The 21,214-nt window shown below is 39.9% G+C and overlaps 1 protein-coding gene and 1 pseudogene across 1 annotated transcript in view; one reads left to right on the top strand and one right to left on the bottom strand.

Annotated features, from left to right (window-relative positions):
* Positions 1 to 21,214, bottom strand: part of Mamdc2 (MAM domain containing 2) — a 151,747-nt gene that overhangs the window by 115,716 nt on the left and 14,817 nt on the right. The gene's annotated exons all lie outside the window — the stretch shown is intronic.
* On the top strand, positions 1,328 to 1,703 carry LOC129681772 (40S ribosomal protein S25-like; annotated as a pseudogene).

Genomic DNA, 21,214 nt, shown 5'->3' with positions numbered 1-21,214 from the left:
AATAATAATAATAATAATAATAATAATAATAATAATAATAATAATAATAATAATGCTAGTGTTCATCTAAGCTTCTGGAAACATAACATAACAGACTTGCTGGCTGCAAAACTTCCAGGAACCTTAAGAAACATAATTTCCAAGTAAAACGTAGTTGAGCAAAGTACCATAAAATGAGTAGCTGGTCTTTGAAAGCTGTTACCACCCTGCATATAATTCACAGTATTTGAAAGCTGCTAAGGTACTGTCTATAAATCACTGCAGGATAGTGCTTTTTTTTTTTTTTATTTCCAACTGGTCTCTCCAGTGTCTTTGGAGAAAAGCCAAAGTTCAATAACCCCTTCAGTCGTTCAAGAAGATGTTTCCCAGCTGCAAAGATCACACTGATATTGAAGCATGCCTGTCAGCACCTGGACCAGTCAATCCACTCTGGAGAGAATTTCATCTTGCCTAGAGGGGTGATTCTTCCCCTAGGGTTTTGTTTTATTTTGTGGGTTTCTTGTTGTTTTATTTTGTTTATTGCAAATATCCAGTGCTTCTCAGGTACAAGATGTACAAGTACCACAAATTCAAACATTCTTGGCTTGTCAGAAGCCAAAGATTTCGCCTTTAAAACCACATATTTGTAAATGCTTAACCTAGGAAATGAGAACTTAACTCACTGACAGCCCATTTCTCATTTCCTCACACAGGCTCTGTTGCATCTTAAATCAGAGCTAATAAAAATGTGTTTTCATTTTGGTCTATGCCTTTCTTGGGCTTAGGTTTTAGTATGGCAGAGATGAAAACAGATGTGTGGGAATCTGTTGCTGATTCAAGACTTTGGCAATGTGGCTATTGAGATTAGAAATACAGCATGGCCTGATGGGGAAAAACCCTCATTGGCTAGACGCAAACCCAGGACAGTCTTCCCAGAGCAAGATTCCTGGAGCTGTGGGCCCTGCGCATGCTCTTTTCCTTCAACCATCCCAGCTAAAAGTGGGGTTAACAGCATTACAGCTTAGAGATTTGTAGTGAGTACCAAATGAGTCCCAGCTGCTATTATAGAACACATTTGTGAAGCATGAAGTTTCCACTAGTAGTCTAACATAAGCTGAATCACACATTAAGACAACTCAGCAAGGGTCTAGAATTTAAGATGACCATGAACCAATCCTGAAGAGAGAGGCCCTGGATAGAATGGCAAATTTGATCCTTGGAAAGTTACGTTCTTTCAGAAACTTCATAAATGATGGAACCTGTGACTATTAAGAACCAAATTCTTGCCTTTTCTCCCCCACCATCTTAGTAAGGCTGCAGTGGTTATCGCCGCTCTCTGAGCTTCGCCATGCCGCCCAAGGACAAGAAGAAGGATGCCGGCAAGTTGGCCAAAAAAGACAAAGACCCAGTAAATAAGCAAGTTTGGTGGCAAGGCCAAAAAGAAGAAGTGGTCCAAAGGTAAAGTTTGGGACAAGCTCAACAATCTAGTCCTGTTTGACAAAGCTACACAGGAAAATCTCTGTAGGAAAGTTCCCAACTATAAGCTTATTGCTCCAGCTGTGGTCTCTGAATGATTGAAGATTCCTGGTTCCTTGGCCAGGGCAGCCCTTTAGGAGCTCCTGAGTAAAGAACTTACCAAGCTACTTTCAAAGCACAGAGGCCACGCAATTTACACCGGAGACACAAAGGGTGGAAATGCCCCAGCTGCTGGCGAAGATGCATGAACAGGTTCAATCAGTGCGCATTTGAGAAAATACAACTTTATTAAATCAAACAAAGAAAAAAAGAACCAAGCTCTCTTTTTCTTTTAATTTTGTTTTCTTATGCCGAGGCCATGCAAGTATATAGCAATTTTTGAGGATATTCTCTGTATACACTGCTATCCTCATCTTTCTTATCCTTCTCCTCTCCTATTGGTTCCAGACTAAAAAAAAAAAAAAAAACAAAAAAACAAAACTTTTTTTTTTCTTTCCTGGTTTTTGTTTTGAGACAGGGTCTTAGTTAGTATCCGAGATAAGACTCCAACTCTTTCCATCAGACCCTTCAGAGAAATATGTCGTATTTGTCTTTTTATTAGTGGTAACAATGATGGCATCCACTAAATAAATAGACAGCCGATCTTCAATATATTCCTTTGAGGTTTTAATCTCAAGCTGCCCCCAAAATAGTCAAAATGTGGGCTCTTTGGAAAATATAACATCTGTATTTCTAAATTCAGAAGCCCAGCACACCTGCTTTACATTATACACATTCACTCTGATATGTACTGAAAGGAAGTTTTTGGTAAATTAAAGAAAAATGTCATGTTTATTCCTTTCCTCTGCTTCTCCGTTTATTGATAATAGAGCCTGTCCAATCCTAGGCACTTCCTATCAGCCGCTTTATTTATTATTATTATTATTATTTAAAATTATCACTTTGTTTTTTTCTAAAAGTGTTGAGTCTATACTCTTTGTTTTTCCATCCACCCACAGATTCTTAAATGGAAATGCTGTCCACCAGAGCTGACCAAAAAATTACTTAAAGGCTATATAATACAAATACTTTCTAAGGTTTATTTTATTGATAAGACAATAAAAACTATAGCTCACTTGTAATAGGAACCACTAAGTTTACAAAAAACGTTCCAGCTTCATAGTCTCTGTTAATTGCACAGAGACCCTGGGAGATGATAAAGTGAGATAAACAGCAACTCGGCTCAGAGAAGTTACTAGCAGTCATTCTGCTGTCCCAGCATTTAAGGATCTGAAAAAGAAGAGCCTATAGATCTATAACCCATGCCTTGTTGCTACTTGGATGGAAAAGAATTTTCTGGGACCCCTTGGATATAGGATGATGTCATCTGGGGAATTTTCAGGCTCATCAATGGAAGTCATGACAGCTTAGTTCAATCAAATGATGCCTTCTGCGTCTTATGGCTGGTCTCTATTACTGAAAGGTCAACACATATAAACCAGCATTATCCAACTTAGTTTTAACAAACCAACTCTAATAAGTATCTTCAGGTATACCAGTACTCTCTTCCAGAACTTCTGGAAAGCACTGTTGATTGAGGAATTGCATTATGTCTTTTAAATTTTCCTATAAAGAGTTTTAGATTTTGGATTTTATAACTATCATTAGGAGGCTACTACAATTAAGAGGCTATTAATTTTAAATTATTTGATTGGTCAGACTTTTTGAAAGCTATCCATATAACAATATACTTATTAAAATGATTTCAATGAACCTTGTTTATTTAAACCTCAGACTATTTACTTAAGAAAGGAAGGTGGGAAAACTAGATATATAAATACCAAACAACTCCCCCCAAAATCAAACAAACAAAAGAAAAACCACAACATCAAAAAGCAAAACACAGTATTTTAAAACAGAAAAATTAAAAAATGTGATAATTACATTAATCAAGGATCTATAGCAAATACATATAAATAAGGTCAAGAAATATTCTGGAGCTTGAATATAATTTACCACTTAAGTTGAAAGTCATAGATCACATTATAGATTAATTGTGTTATAATGAGACCTAGTCTATCAAATCATTCAAATTATCAACCCATAGGAAGTTACTAAACAGTTTATATGCTCAGCTTTCTAATTCTAGGGACTCAAGCCTTTGCATGTCTCTTAACACTTAGAACTTACATGATACTGTCCAGTTTTTTTACTTTTAAAAGAACCGATGGCTCAGCTTTCTGCCTCTTATCTTTCATCTTCCAAAAAGAACTAAAGACTGGCTCAACAAGAGGGAAATACTTTATGCTGGAAACTTAGAGAACTACCTGAATCTAGAGAGGTCATGGATCTTGGACAAATATTTTAAATATTTGTCCTTATACCCACAGGTAAGTATAGTCCTTGACCCTCATCAGGGAAACTTCTTGAAACAGGGAAGGATTTAGCTATTGATAATCTCTCTTGCTGGGTGCTAGGTTTTAATAATACATAGTGAAAATGTGCCCTGAAAACCAGTCCTCACGCACCCACCCCGCACAATTTCCAAAGTCCTGCCCGTGACTTTTGCAATCATCTCTCACTGAGACAGGGATCTCAGAGCAATTGGGCAGGGTTGCAAAAAGGCAATTAAGGCAGTGACTCTGAGTGGAGAAAGATGCCAAGAAGGATAAATTCTTGTTTAGCCAAGATCACGCTGACACGAAAGTGGTGTCCTAGGACCCAAAGGGAGTGCAACAGAAAGAACAAATGTTTCTGGTTGAAATTTGTTCCTAAATTTCCCTGGAACTCCTCAAGGTCATGAGGTTCCAGAAATCAGAGCACTAATTGTCTTTCCAGGTACACCACAGTGGTTCAAGGCCAATGCTAAATATTCAGGATCATCTTTTTATTTTTCTTTTTTACATTTTAGGGGTTGAAAACATTTGCAGTTTTCTTCCTTAAAAACAACACTTTGGAGTGTTTTAATCCCGTACTATCCACTAAGGAATAAAGTAGGGTTGTGTTTTGTTGTTGCTGCTCTGGCTTGAGACAGGCTATAGTTTAGGCTGGCCTAGAACTCTCCATATAGTCCAGGAAGATCTCAAACAACCAGAAGTCTTCTTGCTCAGGCTCTTGAGGGTTGAGATTATAGCCATCAGCCACCATACACGGATAAAGGTAGTTTTTCATTTTAAGGACTCATCAAGTACCCTCTTGGAAATAAATACCAGATGATAGGAGACTGTACAGTCACGCTTCACTGCTGACCCTATTGTCTATGGAACGTTGTAATGATGGATGAATCCCAGCCACAAGGATATCAGAGAAAACATAAGGGGGTCGTAGACACATGGGTTGTGCTACAATTGGAAAAACAGTAAAAACACCCGAAGTTGTCAGAAATGTAATCACTATTAATATTTGTCTCTTTAACTTTTTTTGGACCCACAAAACAATAACTACAAGTGAAAAAAAAAAAACAAACCAGGAACCAGAGGATAAAATCTCCTGCTATGGGTGGAAATGAAATGGCATGGGAAGGAGCCTACGGAAATGGAATGCCACTCCTGAGCTGGAACAGCCTGGAGATAATCTGGAGCTATTATTCACCGATTCAGCTTCAGTTCAGCTTCTTCTGGTTTCATTCACTATTCTCCCTGCTGGGCCTGCTCCTCAGGCAACAGGAAAGCCTATCCTCACTCTTTGCATAAGCCTCTAGATGTGCTTTGCTTTCTACATCCTTACTCAATTGGCTCCCTGTAATTACTTCCCAAGGAGATCAGTGCTGGAGCCCAGTGCTAATTTTTTTTTTTTTTTCTTTTTCCTCTTTCCTGCTCTGTATTTCGGGGCTGCATTCTGGAGGCAGGACTCAACCAATGAGCAGTACTCTAGGGGAAAGTTGCAACAGTTGAATGAAAGGAGAACTTTGGTTGTTTTTGTTTGTTTGTTTCCCTTTCCCTTTCTGCTTTAAGTGAGGTCACCTACACTGTGGCTGTATCTCTTATGGTACCACCATGGGTGCTTACTTTTGTCATGGCTCCATTGGGATTCCACGGGCCCATTTCAGTTTCATGGCTTCAACATGATGCTCTGCCCACACCGGGGTTCCAAGACTCTGATGCCATTATGGGTTCAGCAGGCTGTCAGGGTTGCATGGCTCAGTTAGGATTCTGACCCTGTCATGGTTCTAAGGCCTCTCTGTGTTTCCATGGATCCATCATGACTGCACTGCTCCTCTGGGAGTCAATGCCTCCTTTGGGGTTTCCATGACTCTGACTCCATGGCTTACCACATTAAGAACCAGCTGTATTACTATTTACTTTTCTTTCATAAGCAACTTTAATAAAGTCCTTAATTGACATACTTTAAAAATACAGTAGCATTCTAAGCAACCATTTGTAGCAGAGCCAGGTTTTGATTTACTAAATACAGTTTTACTAATACATCTTAAACTAAACACATAACTCTAAAATATACTTCCTGAAATAACTATTGTCCCACTACTAGTCCACACATCAATTTTTAGGAACTCAGCTCTCTAATGAATTAAGGACACACTTTCACTTTTTCCCTATCACCTCCATAGTAAGTTCAAAAGAGAAGATTCACCTCAGCTTTTCTGCTCTCAGGTCTTGGAGGCACAGCACAGCACTGTGGTTTAGATTCTTGAACGACATTTGTTTTAGCTTTCATCTCAGCCACTTGCCCACTAGATGGGTAACTGACTCAACGTCTCTGTGCCCCACATTGCTTGTCCATACAACAAAGACCTGGCTGCTATGAAGAACTCAATAATTCTCTGAAGAAATACTTTCATTGCTGTTAGATCCATGCTTAATATTAGCTATGATAACTCTTCCATCGTTAGCCTTTGCTCTAGTCACAGTGAACCATTCCAGTGAAATGTATTTTGTATCCATCTCTGCTTCTACCTTTCATTGGCTTGCTTACTCAAAACTCAGAGTCCTACTCATTTGTATGCAATGCCAATTCTGTCTCATTAAAATATATTTCTGCTGCACTCCCTCTTCCAACAAAAGTCTTCCATTCTTTGGGACATGGAGGGCCCTAGTCTTTTCCTGTTAAGAGAATCACAGTTGGTCTAGGGATTCACGTGTCTGCCTTCTATACTGTCCTGATGTTTTATCTTTGGAGGGAAGGACTCTGCCTCCATTGTCACATAATACTGCCCAACGAATGCTCCCTAGCCCTATGGAAAAGATGTTCAACCGGAGCTGTGTCACTTGATGCCAGTTACAGGCTGCGGGGCTGCCCTAGATCTTCAGTTGTTATCCTGCCTTCGAAGTAGTGTATGTATACAGAACAATCACCAAAATAGCCTCTGCCTAATTCACAACTTAAGTAAAATAAATATTTTCCTTACTTTTAGAGTCGTTCATACTTTTAAAATGTCAAAACCGTCAAGCTTAACTAGGCTCTGGATTCTCTCTTTAAGTCTTAAAGCATCCTTAAATAGCAACGTGCTTTATAGTTTCTATCCTGCATTTGCTCCTGTCGGTTCAGTGGAGCCATACAGCATGCAATGTTTTTCATGGGGTGCACAGACACTTCAATTTACAGACACCGGAACCTAGACTTAGACACGATAAGTGCCATGTATACTAGCACCCCACTCAGAACAGGTAGGCCTGGATGGAACACACATACTTGCTGCTTCCAATCTAATTCTCTGACCTAGCCTTGCAATGAGGAACTGTAACCATGACAACACCATACTGTGGGCCTACAGTCAAACGGTGGAAGTCTGAAGTGATTTTCCTAAGTTATCCTAAAGAACTACATCTCCCACTTTACTTTTCTGCTTATGGTCAGCAAACACAAGACTCAGTGTCATGTGCAAAACTCATTGTAAAGACTGTAGTAACCCATGATAGACTGGAAGGTCCATGCCAAGTCAGTCTAATACTGTTTTTGCTGTGTGTAGAGTTTTTGCTCACAAACACTGAAAGCTTATTGAGGGTGGGACTGTGGATATTTTTGTTATTAGTGTGAACCAGTAAGGAGAATATATTTGGTCTCACTGACAACTAACTTTGACTATATCTGGATAAGCAGGAAAAAAGTAATGTGACTATGTATGCCACAAACAGGGACATGGAGTATATTTTGGGACATGGAATGCTGTAAGACCACATGCCCTTCAGAATGAGAGGCTCTCCCCTTCTCTGCCAGATGCTCTGATGGTTGCTAGAAGCCAGCACCCAGCAGGATAGTTTGATGGAGACTGTCTTTGGTGAAGGGGGCTGGCATGTCTGTGATCTCATGCTTCTGCTTTTCCTGGGTATGAAATTAAGAGGTTTAAAGGCTTGGTTCCCTTGTCCCAATTTGAAACAAGGTAAAGGGCCCTATCAGTGCCACAATGTCTATGAAGTAGGCTTTAGCCTTCATCAAGGTCACATCTTGGCCCAGTGTCTCCCTTATCCGGTCCTAGTTCCTCCTCCATTCATCATTTCTTGGGGATGCACTCTCCAGAAGGATCCTCTAATTTTTCTGGCCAGTAATCCTTCTAGGGTCTGCATCTAGGGACCCTGAAAGCATAGTTATTTGAGTTATTAATTTTAAGGATCTTATTAGCAAACTTTTTTTTCTTTCAAATATATCCTCAATAAGAAGACTATTGCTTTCCGTTACCCCGAGCCATTGCTAGTGTTGACTTTCCGCACCAACCAACAATTTAGACAACGACACATGGTTTGGAGGAAAGCTCCCTGGGAACCGCCTGGCCTGATGAGGGAAACCAGATGCTCTTGAGCAGCGAAGAACTTATCAAACACAAAGACTACGTAGCCAGTTCTTGCTAAGCAACCATGACCTCTTGTACTATTGTATCCTGGCTTACTTTCAGTATATTCCTCATTACTAGCCACCATATTCTTTCAAAGGGAATCAGGCCATGTCTTCTGTCTGCTCCAAATTACCCTGCTAGAGTGTAAGTGCTGTGAGCTGGCTGCCTCTTGCTAGTTTTCTCTCAGGATCTTTCAGATGTGTCTTCACACACCTGAAGCATACTTTATCTCAAGAATTCTGAGTTTCTTTCACATTCTGCCTGTAGCAGTTGGACCCCAGAGAGAGAAACACAGCTTCCCTTATTTCAGAGAGTCTCTGCTTAACTGTGACTGTGGCCTTCAAAGATTCCCCTCTCTACTTCTTTACCTAGTATCATACTGTGACTCTTTTTTTTTTTTTCCATAAAAATGATACCTTTATGCAGACTGAAGATCCCTAGTCTGAAACACAGTATGTTCCCAAATTCAAAACTTCTGAGCATTTGCATGCTGCCACAGCTTGGAAAATCCATATCTGGCCTCAGAGCAAGTCATAGTTGTGGGCATGGAGATACATGCCTATAGTCCCAAGAGGTAGAGGCAAGAGCATCACATGTGTCCACGATTTCAAGGACTGGCTGTACAGTAAGAAATACTCTTTAAAAATAGTCATAGGTGTGCTAAAGACATTGTATGCCATTGCCCTCAGGCTATATGTATAAGATGTATCATGCAACATAAATGAATTTTGTCTTTAGTCTTTGGTCCTATCTTCCAGCTTTCTCATTATGTATATATGCAAATACTTTAAAATCTCAAAGATGAAACATTTCTTTTCCCAAATGTCTTAGTTTCTATTCCTATTGTGACAAAACAATCTGACAGAAGCAACTTAAAGGAGAGAGAGTTTATTCTAGCTGGCAGGTCAAGGCATAGGTCATCATGGTGGGGAAAGCAAAGCAGCAAGGGCTTGAAGCAGCTGATCATGTCACATCCGTAAACCAGAACTGAGAATGATGCTTCAAGCTAGCGACCAGCTCTCCCTCCTTCTACTTATGCAGCCGAGAATCCGTTGCCCAAAGAAATGTAACACCTACAAATAAGAGAAGTCTTCTCACATCAATTAATGGAGTCAAGACAATCTGCATGGACACACCTAGCAGCCTGTCTCCCAGGTGAGTCCAGACTCAGTCAAGCTGACAACAAGCATTAGCTACTACGCTAATTCTGGAGAAAGAATACTCAACCTATACACTCACGTTTGTTTATTCTCAGCTCCCCTACATTAAGCTGTAAATTCCTTGAGTGTAGCATTTTGTCTGGTTCACTGTTATACACTCAGTTCCTATGAAATATTTCATGGATTTGATTGTGAAAACACAACTGTTTGACTTTCACTAAAATGTCTGAAAGTGTGGGCTGGACAATGGCTCAGTGGTTAAGAGCACAGACTGCTCTTCAAGAGGATGTGGTTCAAGTCCCAGCAGCCACATGGCAGCCCATAACTGTAACTCCAGTTCCAGAACATCTCTCACTCTCACACAGACACACAGACAAAATGCCAGTGCATATAAACTAAAATTTAAAAAAGTCTCTGAAAGTACGTAGAAACAAGATGTGAGGAAATGCGAGGAGGAGCTTTCTTGACTCAGCACTGTCAAAATCCTGAGCCCTGGAAAGTCCTGCAAAAACAGCCCACAAGGCTGGTAAATGTGTCTGGTAAAGGTGCAGCACTCTTCACTCTGTGTGAGAGCTCCGGCCAGCGTTGGGTTGAGCAAAGAATGCATGCTTTATCACAAAATGGGACATGCCAGCTCTGCACAGCTTTTGACCTAGTCTAAATTTGAGGGACCTCTAAGCCTGAACCAGGAAAGGCTCCAACTCCTGCTTGGATAAAGCTCAGTCCCTTCTCTTTGATAAAGATTGAATTGCTTTCCCAGTTAGGATTTTCAAAGGCCGGAAGAGAAACGTGCTTTTTGGAACTACCAGCTTTTGAAAGTTCAGTGGTTTAAAGCCGATTCTAAGAAAGCTCTAAGTCTCAGATATTTACCTATGGAAGGTTAGTGGTCACCATATTTACCTATGGATGGGTTAGCGGTCACCATATTTACCTATGGAAGGTTAGTGGTCACCATATTTATATATGGGTAGATTAGTGGTCACCTCAAGTCTTTATCTTTCGCACAAACATTAGGATTCTTGGGCTGAAAGGCATTTGCTCTCAGTCCCAGACAACGGGCACAGCAAAAACAGGAAAGCCGTTGATGAGAGCAAAGCTGATGTTCTAGAATGCTCACCGCGACACTCATTTTCAGGTGTACAATACGTTTGCAACTATAATATCTTATGTCAGATGAGATTTGGAAAGCTGGTGTACTCAAGCTTTGCACGAGCAGCCTGTATTCACTGTTAGTCATTTCTCAGGTATGTCTCCTCAGTCATTTGACAGAGGCTTTCTTACTTTATCCTTATTATATTTCACATAGACAGATGGAAACATGGTTGGTCATTTGCCTCAGTATTAATTCTCATACAATTAAGCTCTTAATGAGCTGTTTTCAGTTCTGTTACAGCTGCTGAGTATTTGTTTGCCTTTTGTTTTGTTGTTACAACATGGGTTGTATCCGTGAAATGCCAGACTGAGTGTCCTCCTGGATAGAGGCCTTCTCCTAGTGACTGTGGGACCTTGCACAAGTCGTTTCTACCTGAGGGGATCTGCCCAGAAGGGGCCTTTGGAGCCTCCCACTCCAGAATAAACAGTTTATGTTTCCTCAATTTAGAGGAGTTATGTAATGAAATGTTTGTTACTTAGGAAGTTGAAGACTCCTGAGATGAATAGACAAGGACACATCACATCAGATACATGTACACACACACACACACACACACGCTGTCTTTTCCTTATAAATGTAAACACAGCTTCAGAACACACAAAAGAAATTGGTTATGTTGGTTACTTACAGGATGGGGTAGGGGAGAAAGGAGACTTTTTATTTAATGACTATAACATTAAATTACTTTTAAAAATGTCCTATGCATAGTTTTTTGTTTTTTATCAACAGTTTTTAATATCAACAATGATGTGAGAAGTACATTTTATTTGTACTCAAAACACTTTATTTTTAAGATGAACAATGTTTATTCCTATGTAGCTCAGCAAAAAAACAATAAAAACCTATTTTAGTGAAATCCTATTACTTTTGTTGGTTTCCATTTAGTCATTGCATTTTAGATGGAGCAATTGCATGTTAGACTTTGGAATGAAAGTTTTTGGGGTACAAATCTCAGATTTGAAAATCTGTATTTCAGGCAGCTTACTTGAACCTCGGTTTTCTTATCTTAAAAACATCTCAGCAGTAAAGAGCTTTGGTTGCTCTTGCAGAGGGCTAGGATTTAGTTCCTAGCACCCTGCCACGTGGCTCTAGATGTAACTCCAACTCCAGGAGATCCAGTGTCCTCACTGGTCTTCTCAGGTACCTTCACTGTTGTGAACAAAATTCCACAGACAGGCAGACATACACACACACACACACACACACACACACACACACACACACCCCATACAAATAACATGAATCTTAACAAAAAGAAAAAAAAAAACAGTAACAATACCTAAATACAGATCTGCTGGACAGACTAGAAATCACTTAAAAGAAAGTGCCTAGTAAAAAGTAGGCTACAGAAGGAGATAATCATAGCATTGTAATTTTCTCATTTTCACTTTTAAAAGATAGTAGTGACAAAGTAACCTTTCAAAAGTAGCTGTCTAAATAATTAGTCCTGCAATATAACATTTTAGAACACTCTTTTACTTTTAAAAATCATTTTATACAGTAACTATTTCTCAAGTTTGTACTTTGTGTTCAGTATTGAGTAAAATACTACAAAGATAAAAAGAATCTGAACCTAGTTTTTAAGGTGTTCTTCATCTATGGGAAAGTTAGAGAAGAAAAAAAAAAGTCATTTGAATAGAAAAGAGAGCCAGAACACTGGAGAAATAATCTCTCAGTGTATCTATACAAAAGTTCACTCAGCTTTGACACTTTTCATCATTTTATAGATGAAAAGTCAGAGAAATAAAGCAGAGTAAAGGGTCTGGGGCCACCACCCATCAGTACTTTTCAACCAAATTAACCCAGGAGTTTTGAGCACCAAAGATCTCTCACCCTAACTGCAGCTAGCACCAGGACCCAGATACTTCTTAGAGAAATTCTAAGTTTTTGCATTTGTCCTGGTGGCACTGAGGCATTGACTATGACCTGCCATCACACAAACTTCCCCAGGGAGATATAAGCAAATATCTGTTTACCTCAGAAAGGGGTACTGATGTTGATTAAAGGACCGACTCCACTCACGTCTACCTTGGTGAACCATGAGGTCATTGGGTTACAAGAGTGTGGATGGCCCCAAAACAGCTGTATCACTGAAATGTCTCACCCCATCATGGTGATGACTTTTCCATAGCTGCAGAACTGAGCCCTCAAATGAGTTAATCTTCTACCCTCTCTAACCTGACACCCCCAGAGACCACATGCAGCTGGGGCACGTTACAAAGGGCTGCGATGGGGACACAGATGGAAGGAGACAGATTCTCATGTGAGCATCTAATGTCTCTCACCTTCTTCTTATATGAGGTAAGTTTAATGGGCCCAATCCTGAGGGTTTCTTGTGATCACAGTTGATCTGATTAAGATGGTAAGTGCCTATTAGACTCAAAGAAAAGTGATTCACAAGATCTGTAATCCTTTTCAGTCCTGTGGTTTCCTACCACACCAACTTCAACCATTTGTTCTCCACATACTCATCTGTTCTTAACTGTGTCCCATTTCAGGATTATAGGATTTTCTGTGAGTAACAAGACACGTGTACTATGAGTCAGGTAAACAAACTCGGTGTGAAATGTGAACAAAAGTACTGAAACAAGCATATCCAGCCTTGAGTCCTTTTGGCTAAGGTTTGTGTTCTTGGTCCTTATGTGAGCTTATAACTAGAGCCTTCTACCATTTCACCTAGGATGCTGAAATTTAACATTTGAGTAAATTCTATCCATGTCACTAAAACCAGACAAGAGGATGAACAGAAATGATTTCTGATGGGAAGGAAAAAATATTTTTGTCTGTTTAGTCATTTCTCTTTGCTCTTCATCCATAGCAAGTTCTTTATCTTAAACATTTAACCAATTGATAGACGTGATTCTATCTTTCAATACTTGAGAGATAGAATGCCTTTGCTATAAAAGACAGCTCTTCAAGCTTACTCAACTTGGTGTAAAGTTCTATGGACCATGAAACTTGAATACATGATGTAACCTGATCATTCCTCAGTCTAGTCTTCTAATTCTACTTGTCTAGAAAATGGGTGTAGAGCATGTACCTGGTGCATACTAACCCCTGGGTTCAACCCCAAGCAAAGGAAACAAATAGAAAAGCCTCTGCATCTCCAGGATTTTGTTTCCTTATAGAGTGTAAAGACTGTCTGTATACATGATCATCAGGTGGTCTGACTGTTCCACGATTCTCAGCACATCGAAAGCAATTAGGTACAAATGAATCTGGACTCGGCATGGCTTTAGAAAAAGCAAGACACCGAACACTCCAGTAATTTCATTTCAGGGAATGACAGCATTTCTAACTGCTCAAAAATTTAGGAAATGGACCTCTCTGTGTCCAACAGAGAAAAATTCACAAGTGACCTCATGGATGGGTTATGAAACATGGCTCTGCTAGAAGTCAGCTACTCAAAGCTGTACTCCTTCCTTCCGCTAAAGAGCACAGTCTCTGTGCTTCCCGTTTCCATAGCTTTTCTGTGTTCTCATCTTAATTCTCTCCGGGCGCCCCATCCACCTGGTTTCTCTGGGCTTATCTTAAATCCCTGCAGCCCTCCCACTGAAAATACTCTCTCTTCTTTCTTTGAAGTCAGTCTGTTTTCAATCAAATGGTCTTCTCCCTACCAGGCCCATTGTTCCCAACCATCCTAGCTGGCATCTTCTCTTCATCCATATTCTGAATATTGGTCCTCTTTCTTTTCTGTCTGCACCATTTATTTTTTTTTTCTAGCTCATCACATCCAGCCTGGGGTAGCTAACACCGTTTGTCTGCTGATAATTCCCAAATTTATGTCTTTTTTGCTTCTTGAACTTCAGAAGCCCATATGCACAGCATTCTGGTTATTTGCATTTAAATCTTTATCTAGGGACTCAAATAGCACACATCTACTCTACAACTATTGAATTTTCTGGTTCATATTTTGGCCTTTCCCCAGCTATCTTCCCCATTGTTATCTATCTCCATTAATGACACTGTCATTTATTCAGTTGTAAAAATCACCTAGAAATATATATATATATATATATATATATATTGTTTTGTTTTGTTTTGTTTTTTTGAGTCAGGGTCTTGCAACTTGTCCCTGATTGCCCCGGAATCACTATGTTACCCAGAGTGGCCTGGAACTTGGAGTGATCTCCTGTTTCTGCCTTCCAAATGTTGGGATTGCAGGCATGTGTCAGCAGACCAGTGGCTTAGAAATCATTCTCAGTTTTCCTTGCTTCCCATATATGCTGTGTAAGTGATGTTGTAGGCTCTTAACCCTGAGGCTACATTCTAAAACCTTCTTTAACTCCATACAGTTTGTAAGTTTTCCCTGCCTATCTATCTATCCTTCTTTCTTAGCTGACTAGAAATACTTTTTATTTTTTCACTTCTCGTTTTGCTTTTTTATCTATAAAGGATCCAGGGAATGGTTTTAAAACAAAGCACACTTCACCTGCGCTCCCTCATCATATTACCTGCTTATTTGTTTACCTGAAACTGCCTCCCACCACGATGCCTGTTCTATTTGCTTCTTTTCTTCAATGTTGAATCCCCAGGGCTAAGCACAGAGAGACGCTGTGGATATTCACTGAGTGAATGAGTGATCTGGTCATGCTGAAAACAACTAATTTTTTAATTAATTTCCTGTATAGATAAATAGGCATTCTGGTGAAAAATGATCCCTTTACACTGGGTGTGGTGGTTCACACCTTTAATCCCAGTTTACGGAAAGCAGAACCTGGTGGATTTCTGTGAGTTTGAAGCCAGACTGGTCTACATAGTGATATCCAGGCCATCTGGATCTCTACATAGTGAAATCCGGACTCAGTTTTTTTTTTTGTTTGTTTGTTTTTTTGTTTTTTTCCTTCTGGCTAAGCTAGGAATTGAACGCAGGGTCTTATACACTGCAGGAAAGCACTCTACTACTGACCTAGATCCCTAGGCAGGATATTTTTTTTTCTTTTCAACAGTCTATGTCCAAAGGGTTAGCACTTGTCCCCTGGATGTGATGACACAGCCATGGAGAAGCAGAGAGATGTTTGTGCTCCTCCCTTGCTGTTTCAGAACCAGAGACTCAGTGTCCCTTACTTTGTAGGATCTTCTCAGTGTGACAGCTTGGAGGCCTGGAGCTTGTTTGCTATAGCTTTCTTCAGGATGAGCTAGAAGTGACATGTCTTTGGAGGAAGACTGAAGCTTCTTGGAGAAAACAGTGATCTATTCTGGAACTTAGCTTCATGATGAGGAAAAAAAGCTGCCTAGCCTACACTCGGCCCCTGGATTTTTCGTTTTATGACATCTGACTGTGAACAACACTAAAACTACATCCCCACATTTGTCTAAGTCTTTCGTGTACCAAACACTAACAATGAGAGCTAAAGTGGGCTTAACTTAAATGAAAGCAAATTAGGCATGCCGTCTTTCTGTTTGCCTACAAAGCAAAAGGCCCATAAAATGTTGACTATAAAACATGATGGTGACTTTGGATTTAAGTCTAAAAATTAAACCATATCTCTCTACCTTCTATCTCCAACAGTCAATTAACAACCAAATTTAACTAAGCACACACATACTTCCCCTGGTGGAGGGATGCATACGATAGGAAGTCATAGTCTATGAAGATGTACATATGTATTTCTGTATGCCATCATCCTGCGTTTCCAAACAACTGTGGCCAATCTTCCTATCTGCTGGCTCCTAATCTGCAGATCCAACTGTCTGTGGGTTGTAAATACACACAGGAAACAAACTGTGACTGGGCTGGCCATATCCCAACCTGTTCTTTGTCATCCTTCCCTAAACAATGCAGTGCAACAGCTGGTCTGTAGAGCTCACATGGAGTTAAGTGCTGTGACTCAGTTAGGCATGACTTAATGCACCCAGCCATGTGTGCAGAGGCTACATGCAAACAGTTCGTCACTAGACTGTGGTGTCCTCTGCAGACCTAGAACAAAACTCCCTGAAAACACCAAAGGAGAGCTGTCATGTAATTTCTTAGGGGGAAAAAAATTCCAAAAAACATGAAAAGGAAGAAAAAGAAAATAACAACGGGAAAAAGCAACCTCAGGAGCTTCAGAGTAGAAACATCGAAAGGCAAGCATTACCTTATTAAGCAGCTGCTAAGAAAAGCCCTTGTGTGCAGCACAGGGCAGTAGGGAAGCTGGCTGCTGCCCACACTTCTAGGCTTCCACATGACTATTACAGCTGAGTCAACAGCCGCAGACAGACCAACAGCAGAAACGAATTCATTGCAGGATTCATCTGTGAGTTCAGTTCTAAGTACATGTCACTAGCTCGTTAACCCTGCATTTAGCTCACATGAGCCAAACACTGATTTCATATCCATTCATTCACCTCGTTGTAAACCCTCTTCACAGGGTGAGAGAGGGGGAGGCAGAGGTGTGCAGCATGTGTTGTGCTAGAATCTGTGTTCACTTAAAACTTTGACTCCTTGTCCATCTGGTTTTGCATCAAATTTGAGTTTTTAAATTAGCATGTTAAAGCATCATTGATTTTGAGTATTGAGATTTTCTTGATAACACTTTAAACATCACACCCAAGAGCAGAGAAAGATGCAATCTGGGTGATGACTTCTAGAATCTCAGCCTCATAAAAGGAAAAAGCTGTGTCCTTAAATAAGACTTGTTGAGCAAAAACTACAAGAGGTCATGGTTTTGGACTAGGCTCTTAAACTAGAATCCAGCAGTTCAGGTTAGAACTCGAAATGGAGTCACTCATGTTCCATGTCACTAAACCCAAATTAGGATGTCATCTGACCTTCTTCTTCTCCTTTTTTTTTTTTTTTTAAATCAGGATAGAGGGATAACAACCACATGGCTAAACAAGATCAGTTTCCATCAGCACAATAATTTTTCTGATTAAAAAAAACTGTGGAGAAAGGGGAACCCTCTTCCACTGCTGGTGGGAATGTAAACTGATACAACCACTCTGGAAATCTACCTGGCGCTTTCTAAGACAATTAGGAATAGTGCTTCCTCAAGACCCAGCTATACCACTGCTAGGTATATACCCAAAGTTTGCTCAAGTACACAAAAGGGATATTTGCTCAACCATGTTTATAGCAGCATTATTTGTAATAGCCAGAACCTGGAAACAACCCAGATGTCCATCGACGGAGGAATGGGTACAGAAATTGTGGTATTTTTACACAATGGAATACTACTCAGCAATCAAAAAGGAGGAAATCATGAAATTTGCAGGCAAATGGTGGGATCTAGAAAAGATCATCCTGAGTGAAATATCCCAGAAGGAGAAAGACAAACACGGTATATACTCACTTATATAGACCTATAAGATATGATAAACATAATGAAATCTATACACCTAAAAAAGATTATCAAGAGAGCAGACATGGGGTAAGATTATCAATCCTCGTTTAGAAAGACAGATGGGATGTGCATTGAACATATGACAGGAGTCTACTGAGCGCATTTGAAAGACTCTAACTAGCAGTGTTTTCAAAGCAAAGACTCATGACCAAACCTTTGGCAGAGTACAGGGAATCATAAGAAAGAAGGGGAGTTAGTATGATGGGGAAAGGATAGGAGCTCCACAAGGACTAAATATATCTGGGCACAGGGTCTTTTCTGAGACTGACATGAAACCAAGGACCATGTATGAATGTAACCTAGAACCTCTGCTCAGATGTAGCCTGTGGTAGCTCAGTAACCAATTGGTTTCCCATAGTGAGGGGAACAAGGACTATTTCTAACAGGAACTCAATGACTGGCTCTTTGGCCTCCCCACCCCCCAAGGGAGGAGCAGTCCTGTTAGGCCACAGAGGAGAGCTTTGCAGCCAGTCCTGAAGATACCTGATAAAACAGGATCAGATGAATGGGGAGGAGGTCCTCCCTATTAGTGGACTTGGCAAGGGGCACGGTGGAGATGAGGGAGGGAGGGACTGGGAGGGAATGAGGGATCGGGACACAGCTGGGATACAGAGTTAATAAAATGTAACTGATAAGAAAAAAATAAAATTAAAAAAAAATCAGTGTGTGCATGCAGGCATTGCCTTCATGTGAATGGCAGATGCTTTCAGAGACCAGAAGAAAGAGTTGGATCCCCGGGAACTAAAATCACAGATAGCTGTAAGCCACCATGTGTGTGCTGGTGATAGCAGCCAGTGCCCTTAACTACTGAGCCATCTCACCAGACCCAAGTTCCCTGATGTAGTCGTACACAAACTGAACCTGATGCTAACTGGTCAGTTTGTCTGTTGTTTTCTCTCTTTGTCCCACATTACCAGGGAAGTAACTTTGAAAGACCAAATCCACTTTTTTTTTTTTAAACCAGCAAAGCTCTGGTTGCTTTGTTGTCTGTTTTTTATTCTGTCTATAAAACCTCTTCCGTCTGCTCATCCCATGGGACACTTATTCTATTTAATGGAATGAAGTATTGCTGCATTCTAGGATTGCAAAATAAAACCAAGAAACGTTTAAACTGAATTATAATTTTGTCCTTTGATAGATTTACAAGTGTTTTAAGAGAGGATAAAAATAATGATGGTGCTTTGGAACTGATGAGGCAGGAGAGGTACCAAAACCCTCCTTGGCCTGGCTCTGCCGCTTCTGTCTGTGTGACATCAGGAGGCTGGTGCACAGGCCTCGCATGCTCCTAGACCAGAAGAACCAATATTATGGAAATAAATGGTTATACTACCACAAGAAATCTGTGGATTCACTGCAATCCCAACAAAATCCTAATGTCATTCTTCACATAAATAGAAAAAATAAACAGTCTTAAAAGTCACAGAGTGTTGGAGAAACAGCTCAGTGGTTGACTGGTGTTCAATGTCCAGAACCCATCCAGTGGCTCACTACCATCTGTAACCCGAGTTCCAGGGGGATCCAATGTTCTTTTCTGATACTAGGCGTGCAAATGTATATACAGGTAAAGTACTCGCACACATTGAAAAAAATGTTATATGGAAGCACAAAAGATCCCATATCACCCAAAACTAGCTTTGTAAAAACACCACCACCAAGAGTATCAGCATATCTAATTTCTACCAATGTTCTTCTGAATATGACTCATTTAATTTAACATAATTATCTCCAGGTCTGTCCTGGAGATGTTCATGTGTCATCATTTCATTTTTATTTATATCTGAAAAACCATTCCACTCTGTGTTTGCACAGCATTTTCTTTGTTAATTCATCTGCTGATGGGTGTCTTGGATAGCAGAAATAAACATGGCTACACACATATCTCCGTGACACGTTGCCTTTTTAAAGGACAAGAACCCTTACTACCCAGTATTTTCACTCTCATTACAGGTAGGCAGTGAAATGAAATAAAGTAAACAAACAAACAAACAAAAAACAAAAACAAAAACTGGAGGCATTAATTTTAATAGACCATAATCCTTATTATCCTTTTGCTTCCTAAAGTATATACTCATATAAAGGACATATGAGAAAAAAATTGTCAATGTTTAATTCTGCATGACTCCCAATTTCATAATAAAGAATATCTTCCACAGTGGGCTGTAAGGATGAAAGAGAAATTCAGGGTCTGTCTATGAATCAAAAGACATGCTTAGTACATAAGAGTACAGAGACAGAAAGATAGACTAATTCAGCCCCTGCCTTTATTCTGAGGTTAAAAAAATTTGACGTCCTTCAGGCTTGTATGGGTGTCTTACTCACATCCCTAAGGCAAAAAAACATTACATTTCTACCTTTTTGCATAAAATATGCCTGACTCATTTTCAAAACAAGACTGTCAAGATTATCAAAAACATAAGTGACTCTGGACTTTTTCCAGGGAACACGAGACAGTCAGTCATGGGGACTCTATGTGTGGGAGATTCTCACACAGGGTTTCAACTTAATCTCATTTAACTTGGAACCAAGCAGAAAATTCTTCTGCTGTCCCAGGCCCCTGTGCTATTTCTAAACGAAAAGATTGGCATAAAATTTTCCCAAATTAGACTTGAGTTGTTGTTGGGGGCTCTATGCACAGAAAAATCTAGAAAAAATAAGGTTCTTCTATTGTTCTCTTAGCTACACCAGAACTCATAGACAAGTTTGCCTTCACATGGTGCAGAGAGAATGTAAATGTTAAAATTTCTATTTCTTGGGCTGGGAGTTAGAGTTAGAAAACTTGCCTAGTATATTCGAGGGTTCTGGAGTCAGTCCCCAGAACTGAAAAAAAAAATATGTGAATAAAATAAAATGTTATTTCCTTCACAGACCTCAGATTGGAACAGAAATTTATAATAAAAAATAGATATTCTGCTTTGGGTCTCTGTGACCTGTTTCAGCATACCTCATTTCTACAACTCTCAACAAGCACAGAGATTCTTCATCTTTTAGAGACAGGTCTATGATACAATCCAGGACCTATCAGTTCTCTGGCGATGTTAAATAATGCTGCTCACCTCCAGCATTAGTAAGGAGCATCTTCCTTATCGGGTCACTGCAAGGACTCAGTGAACTGAAGCTTTAGTGTAGTGTCTAATGTATAATAAAGCCCTTAATAAGTGCTTTAGAAGATGGTTGTCATCATCAATGTCTATGTGCCCAGGAAATGCCCATTTGGTTTTAGAGTTTGTACAAAATCAGAACTGAGATGTAAGGGTAAAACTAAAATGTGTCATGTTCTGCCTGCAGCCTAGTGCATCTTGATGTCAAATGTGCCGTCACACACCAGTGGCTGATATAGATGAGACCAAAAGGAGAC

This window comes from Psammomys obesus, unplaced genomic scaffold, assembly GCF_907164565.1.
Source record: "Psammomys obesus unplaced genomic scaffold, mPsaObe1.curated_primary_1811, whole genome shotgun sequence".
In the NCBI taxonomy this organism is placed as follows: Eukaryota; Metazoa; Chordata; class Mammalia; order Rodentia; family Muridae; genus Psammomys; species Psammomys obesus.
This window is presented reverse-complemented; position numbering and strand designations above follow the sequence as displayed.